The sequence below is a fragment of the Sinocyclocheilus grahami genome, unplaced genomic scaffold, assembly GCF_001515645.1.
Source record: "Sinocyclocheilus grahami isolate Dianchi unplaced genomic scaffold, SAMN03320097.WGS_v1.1 scaffold2218.1, whole genome shotgun sequence".
Classification (NCBI taxonomy): Eukaryota; Metazoa; Chordata; class Actinopteri; order Cypriniformes; family Cyprinidae; genus Sinocyclocheilus; species Sinocyclocheilus grahami.
The window spans coordinates 51,888-59,939 of record NW_015507397.1 but is presented as its reverse complement, the minus strand read 5'-3'; the positions used below and the strand labels follow the sequence as shown (position 1 = coordinate 59,939).

Genomic DNA, 8,052 nt, shown 5'->3' with positions numbered 1-8,052 from the left:
TTATGCATGCTTTGTTTTAATTTTGAGTTTGTGTGATATATTATGCTGACAAAATTGAATTACTGATCATACCCCCAATATATTTAATAAGTTAGGGAATCAGAATCTTTTACTCCCTTCTGCAACAGATCCAATCAAGAACTTTGAGGGGAGATGTTTGGTTCTGATATCCTCCGGAGCGTGATTGCATAATTGGTTCATTGGTAATGAATCTGTGTGACTTCATTTAGTCACTATGGCACTAAAGCTGAGAAACTTAATTTATGAAGTAACGCTCTGGGAAAGTCAGGTGAGTGAGGCTTAATTAAGCCTCAGGGGGGGAGAATGTAGAAGATTTTCAGGGATCTTAATTCAATATAATACATGTAGAAGATTTTCAGGGATCTTAATTCAATATAATACATATAATTATGCCTATAAATAAGACAACATTATTCTACAATTATTATTTAAAGAGACTATGTGTAGTAACTGTGGGTTAAAAGCTGCAGTGAAAGAACTGAGTGAACTATTTAAAACTTGAAGACCCTGCATATATGGAAAGAATCTGTTCAAGACCTAGAAATATACATGACAGCTATTGATCATTCTATATATGGTAAGAAACACCTGTCTAAAAATACAACAATACATAATATAATTATGTAACCAGCTCCAGGCATATATATATCTGTGTAGAAAAGACATTCGGGAGTTGCCTTTGCAAACCGTAACTCGGTTTTTTGTTTGATCAATAAAGTCTACTGGCTTCGAAACCTCTTTAGCAATTTCTTTTGAACAAGGAAAATTCCACAACAGTACCAGCATGCTCTTTTGCATATTCACAGTCAGCCCTAAAAGATGAGCGAGGAGTCTGAGCTTGTCGGTGAGCAGCATGCTCTCTGATTGGGCTATGACTAGCCAATCGTCGAGATAGTTCAGGATGCGCATTCCCCTCTGCTTCAGAGGAGAGAGAGCGGCATCCATGCATTTCGTAAACGTACGAGGAGCCAGGGATAAACCGAAGGGTAGGACCTTGAATTGGTACGCTATCCCCTCGAATGTAAATCTCAGAAAACGCCTGTGGCGAGGGGCTACCTGAATATGAAAATAACCATCCTTTAAATCCACAGAGATAAACCAATCTCTCGGTCTGATGTGTGAGAGGATTTGTCTCAGCGTAATCATTTTGAACGAGCGCTTCGAAAGCGTGCGATTCAGCGGTCCGCCGTCTTTGGTACCAGAAAATAGCTACTGTAGAAGCCGCTCTCGCAGTCTGCTAGGGGGACTGTCTCTACAGCGCATTTTGCGAGGAGGTTGTGTATTTCCTCTCGCAGAACTGAAGCATTCCACTCACGTACAGTGGACATTAACACACCTTTGAAACGGGGTGGCTTGCGGAAGAAGTGAAGCATGTTGCCGTTCTTTATTGATTTCATAACCCACTCTGATACCCCTGGCAGTGCCTGCCACGCTTCTGTGAACTGTGACAGTGGCCGAGGCAGACTGCACACCATGAGGGATAATTCGCTGTTGGGGGGCGGGGAGTTTAATACCACACGAGTGTGAGAGTGAGTGATGGGGAGAGGGGAGTGAAAGGAGGAGAATTGCTTTGATATTGAGGTGAGCTTTGTATGTTTTTTGACTTTATTGCACTGCATAGAGGAACAGTCAAAACACAAACATGATAATTGCTCTCACTGCCTAACCCTAACCCTAACTGGCAGGGGGGCATGGTGAACACACACAGCAGAGCGAGCAGACTTTTTCAGTGGCTCGTCTTCAGCGCTGGGTATAGATTTCCTCCCTGAGAGACAGCATCAGGAACGCGGCTTTGATTCCGGTGCCGGTGGCCTGCCGTCTCTGTTAGGGCGGGGTCTCTGGCCCTTCGAGCAAAGACAGCATTGGCCGAAGCGCCGGCTCATGTTCGTGCCGAACAGCAGCAGAAGAGGCGTGCGGTCTTCCTGCGTGCTGCGCTGAGGAGGAGCAGGAATGCGCAGGAGGGTTCGCGCCGGTGCGCTTTGGCAGGAAGTGGTTAATAGCTTTCGACTGTTTCTGCACTTCAGTGAAGTGCTCCGTGAACGTCTCTACCGCTGCTCCGAAGAGACCTGAGGGATTCATGGGAGTGTCCAGAAGGGCCGTTTTTTCAGAGTCCTTTAACTCGGTCAGAGTAAGCCACAGGTGACGATCTAGCACCACAAGATTCCCCATGTTGTGGCCGATTGTTCGAGCTGTCACCTTCGTCGCTCTGAGGGCCAGATCTGTGGCGCGTTGCAGCTCTTTGAACACTTCAGGGTCCAGCTCGTCCTCATCCAGAGACTTGAGCAGCTTGGCCTGATACACCTGGAGTATCGCCATCACGTGCAGTGCTGAAGCTGCTCGGCCCGCCGTGGTGAAAGTCTTGCCGGCGAAGTTTGCAGTGGCGCGGCAAGGTTTAGAGGGGAGAGACGCGTTGTTTCTCACTCTCCAGTTCGCCGGGGCTGAAGGACAGAGATGGGCAGCGACGGCTTCTTCCATGGGGTGGATTTAAATATACCCCACTTGGTCAGCGCCGTCCACAGAAGACAGGAGGGAGGACCCTGGGTTGTGCACTCGACTGGTGAGTGGCGTGTTCCACGACTTCGTTATCTCATCATGCACCTCTGGGAAAAAGGGGCCAGGCCTCTGTGGGGTGTCCTTTCAGCCGCAATCTGACTGGAGGTATCACTCGTCCAGACGGCTTCTACAGCATCAACTGCCTTGGACAGGATGCTAAGGAGCTCGACATCACTATGATGGAGTCTGACCCCCCAAGCGCCGCCTCTGCGTGGGCGCGACCCAGGCAGAAGACGCACGACTTGTGGCTATCAGAGAGTTTGATTGGCTCTGCGCAGGAGAGGCAATCGGGAGTCATCCTTGTTTCCGAAGCTCACCGGAACACAGCAGGGGAAGAGAAGGCGTGTCCGCTGCAGCGTGTATCACTGTGAGTAGTCTTGCTGATAGGCTTCTTGCTTCTCGTAGAAGGTTGGCTGAAGAAAAAGGTTCTGAATAGATGACGTCCAAGCGCTGCTTATATAGAGTGGGAGCCCCTCATATTTCGCGCGCTTGAAAGCCATTGGCCAGTTTCACTGCCGTGATTCAATAAGGCTTCGGTAGTATTTGGAGGAAAGGGTAATTCCCATAGCAATGTAGAGTGACCGAATCGAAAGGGAACTGTTACTCCATAATTTATGGTCATACAGATAGAAGCAAGACATCATTCAGAATTGTAAAGCTTTTGCAAAATAAAGAAAACCAGTAAGATGCTGCTTTCTGCCTTCTCGGTTTCCTTTCCGTGAGCTTTGGAGTGCGACACAATAAAACAAAACTCAGCACAATTTCACTCGTTGAATGCGTCTGCAACCTGAAAAATATTAATTTCAGCAATGCATTTCGTATTTTTGTTTTGGTGTAGGTCCTTAAGACCTAATTCTCATGCAAAGTTATTTCCCAGACATCATTGTTGAGAATAAATGTTGAGAGATGTAGAAAAATCCATATGTGATGTAAAGCTTTTCAAACCAGTCATTTATGAAGTTCTATCTCTGTTAAGTTGCAGCCTATGAAGGCAATAGGCAGCGAAGCATCTCACTAGGTTTTGGAACAGATCCACTAAATGTTGCAGCTTACTAAAGTCACACAAGGTAGTCATCGTTTACTGACATCATTGCTAATACTTTTTCTAATACTTTGGGAAGTATTTGTAACCATTTGTAAATTAAATAAATAAATTAAATATTAAACTTGTAATATTGTAAATTCCAAGCATGTTTTGTGATAAATGAATACATGCCCCCAGGGGCGGCGCTAGGGGTGGGCTAAGGGGGCTGAATTTTTATATTTAAAACACTAATCTCATAACATTATTTATGCAATTTTGTATGTGCATAATATTTTGAATTTTTTATATGCATGTACAAATGCTAAAAAGTAAGTGTATAGAGCCCCGCATGTTTAATTATACATGGCTTTTTTTTTTTTAAAACATAAACACACTTAGCCAAAGTAAAGAGAAATATAAATAATTAAAATAAAATGTCAGTCTTAATTGATGCTATTTAAAAAAAAAAAAGTCTCCTCATCTCTGACAAATTGAATAACAGTATTGTGAATTGAATGTTTTAGGGTAGATCTGGTCATTTTAGAGTCACACCACCTACAGTTTTATAGAGTAATGTTCTTTTGTTAGATTTAAAGGGGTCATGAACTGAGAAATAAAAATTCCCTTGATCTTTTGATATAAAAGAGGTGTTATTGTATTATAAAAACATCCTGTTTTAGAACTCAAAACTTTCTCGTTAGTCTAAAAACATCTTGTATTGAAGCCAATCTGCCAAAATGACAGGTTGTGGAATGTGACACTTTATGACATAACTTTTCCTTGTGTGTGTAAACATACTTGGTAATAAAGCTCTTTCTGATTCTGATTTCTTATGTTGAACATAAAAGGAGATATTTTGAAGAATGCTGGTAATCAAGCAGTTGATGGTCCCTTTGACTTCCATAGTATTTCTTTCCCTACTATGGAGGTCAATGGGGACCAACAACTGTTTGGTTCGTCAAAATTCTCCAGGGTACCTTCTTTTGTGTTCAACATAAGAAAGAACAGGTTTGGAACGACATGAGGGTGAGTAAAAAAAAATGATGAAAATGATGAACAGTGTGGCTAAACACCACCTCCTCAGAAGAAGATCAATGCCTGCTCCTGCATCACTGCCTGTTTAGCCCCGGCCACCGATTCTACATCACTGCCTGTTTAGCTCCACCCACCGATTCTACATCACTGCCTGTTTAGCCCCGTCATATTTAGCATGTCATTAGCTTCGCCCAACAGGAAGTTGGCTATTCAGGTTTTTTTGAAAAACGCATGCTCTGGAATTTGCAATACTCCTATGGTTTTCATCAGATTGCAGCCAAACTCAGTCAACATATCTCAGACGGTTTAGCCGTGGCGAGGTGATACATTTATGGTGAAAAATGGGAAACAGGAAGTGTATTATAACTTTCACATACATTGTCTGATTTTGATCATACTTCAGTTTGTTCGTTGTATGAAGCCGATCACATAGATGTGACTTTAATTAGTCTGAGTGACAGCACCATCAACTGGCAGTTTTACTTTTTAAAACGTCGTCTTATATTAACCGGCAACATAAGGAGCAGAATGGGGAATTAATGACTAAATTAACTAAACACAGGTGAACTGACTAACATAATCAAGGGGAGAAAGAAACTAGGTCAAAGTACTGAAACAAGGCAGGAGAACAGAAAACACGGAAAACAAGGTTCAAACTGTGACAGTGCACCCCCCTACGACCAGGCGGGACCTCGCGCCATAACAAAACAATTAAGGAGGGACGGAGGGGACTTAGGAGAAGAACAAAGGAGTGGAGTTGGGATAGTAACAGGGGATGGCGAAGAGCCAGCAGGAAGGCAGGCAGATGACCTGGGTGGTGACGACAGAGGGAGGAGCCACAGAGGAATGATGGAGGAGCCAGGGTGGATCAGACGGAGGGAGGAGCCAGGAGCATGAGGAGCTAGGTGGGACGCAGACAGGAAGGTGACCCATGCTGTAGCAGATGGAGGGAGGAGCCATGGTGGAGGAAGGGCTGACGACTCCAGGGGGCCGACTGACAGCGGCGGAGCAGGTAGGAGAGGAGCCCAGGACGGAGACGCAGAGCCAGGGCGACGGGGAGGATCCAGAGAGCCAAGGCGGAGCAGATGGCTCAGGTGACTGAGGTGTAGACAGAGATCCTGAAGGCCGAGGAGGAGCCGCAGGGACAGAGGACCAAGGTGGAACTGGAGGGAGGGAGGAGCCCAACGGAGCCGGAGGGATGAAGGGATGAGGCGAAGCTGGAGGAGTGTAGTCCCGAGGTGAGCCCGGCGGAGCTGGTGGACTGATGGGCCATGGTGGAGATGAGGGAGCTAGGAGCCATGGTGGAGCCGCTGGGTCGACGGGTCGAGGCGGAGTCCGGGACTCAGAGGCTGGAGGTGGAGACAAGGGATCCTCCAGCCATGACGCCAATAGAGATTGGCAGAACCGCAGAAAACCACATAACAGATGGTGGGCTGAGGGTGAGCTGAGGGACTGGCCGGATGCAGCGGTAGAGGGGCAGAAGATGGCAGACGACTGATTAGAGGAGGTGGGAGAGGAAGGCTGGGTGGAAGTTCGGGATAATCAAGGGGTTCAGGGACGGTATGTGCTGCCCACACACACCAGATGGCAACTCCCTGCACCGGGAGTGCCAGAGACAGGGGAACGACCTCCATGGTCATAACAGAGCAGACGGATAGTTCAGGGCAGACAAACAGTTCATAAATGACCTCCTTGGCCATTGAGGTACTCTACATTACGATGGCGCCGCAGACAGCAGCTGCAGTGTTTGGCTCTCCAGTGTTTTCTGAAAGGATTATTGGTGCCCCCCTGCCTACCCTCCAAGAACTGTATACATCCAGAGAGAGGAAAAGGGCTCAGAACATCACTCTGGATCCATCACATCCAAGCCATCTCCTTTTTGAACTTTTGCCATCTGGTCGGCGTTACAGAGCACCGAATACCAGGACAGCCAGGCACAAGAACAGTTTCTTTCCCCAGACAATCTACCTCATGAACAGTTAATGTTCTCCCATTGAGCAATTAAAGTACAGTCTGTGCAATAACCTTATACTTATTTATCACCCTAAACCCTAGTACATCCCTACAACTTATTTTATTTTATTCTATTCCTATTCCATCTATAGCACACCTGTACATACAATTTATTCTTTTTTTTGTGGTTTATATTTATGCATGTGTATTTTATTCACATCTCACTTTTATTATCTGTGTGTTGTTGTTGTCTCAGTGTACTGGAAGTTTGTGACACTATAACAAATTCCTTGTATGTGCAAACATACTTGGCAATAAAGCTCATTCTGATTCTGATAACTGGACAGACAGAGAATTCAGTAAAAGATGGTAGAAGGAGAGGCATGTCTGCATTCAAATCCAACAAATCCACTGATTTCAGCCTCAGCTCACCCTCAGCGGTGGAACAGTTGGCGAGGCTTTCCTCCACACCCTCACACTCCACTGTGTAATCCATCGTGGTGGGCTTTTTTTTGCCGGCTCACACATCTGGTCAGACCTTAGAAGAGGCTCTGGCTCCGGGCGATCCTCAGCTCTGTCACTCCTTTTAGCGATGGCTCGTCAGTTGCGGAGGGCTCTGGCTTTCCGTCTGCGGTGGGCTCTGGCTGTTGCTCCGCATAGTGGGGTGGTGTTTGGCTGGGCTCTGGGTCCAGAGTGGGGCTGGTGAGTTCCTCATTAGCGTGGCAGACGGTGAATGGGGATCTGTTTCTCACCAGTACCCACTCCACAAAGGCGGCGAAATTCTCCCGAGGACCATCTTCGGATGACCGCGCTCTGGAAGCGGTGTTGAGTTTTTGAGAAACTGTTAAACTGAGGTAAAGTAGTGTGGTAAGGTCACATTTATTTGAATGCATGAATTATAGCATCGATTTGAATTAATTATTGAGAGAGAGAGAGAAAATGTGAATTGCTTCTGTGTGTCTCACTCTACAAACAATGAAGCTGTGCATTTAGTTACTTCAAAAACAGCAATTTTAACCTGTAGTTGCTGAGAATAATGTAGCGATTCAGTATCGAAGCTATTTTATTAATAAAAGTCATGTGGCAGCATTGACAAGTTTCTGTGGTCAACACTCTGATCTCTTTGATGAAAGCAGCACATTAATATAGAACGGTGATTAAACTGACTTGGATCAGAATCAGAATTGAGTATTCAGACAGACTATGGTATGATATCATATAATTCTTTAGAAAAACAGTAATTACTAAACCTGAACAATAAAGTTGCTTATTGTGAATTTTCGGGAAAAAACATTTGGAGCAAAGAAACATTTTAATACTATCTTCTGTGAGAAAAAAGGAAGTTGAATTAACCTTATACATAATGTTGCCTTTTCATTTTTAATTTGACTGAAATGTGTTGTTAAAGCTCTGCAAATGTCTTGATCAGGGATCGCCAGCTCTTCTTCACCCCCTTCCCTGTCCGC

The 8,052-nt window shown here is 45.3% G+C and overlaps 1 long non-coding RNA gene across 1 annotated transcript in view; it reads right to left on the bottom strand.

Annotated features, from left to right (window-relative positions):
* The window catches only part of LOC107574417 (uncharacterized), a 16,621-nt gene extending 9,944 nt beyond the window's left edge, over positions 1–6,677 (bottom strand). Inside the window, exon 1 of the long non-coding RNA XR_001607668.1 lies at positions 6,666–6,677. This is a non-coding gene — a long non-coding RNA (uncharacterized lncRNA). The remainder of the gene's footprint in view (positions 1–6,665) is intronic.
* Between the last annotated feature and the right edge of the window lie 1,375 nt (positions 6,678–8,052).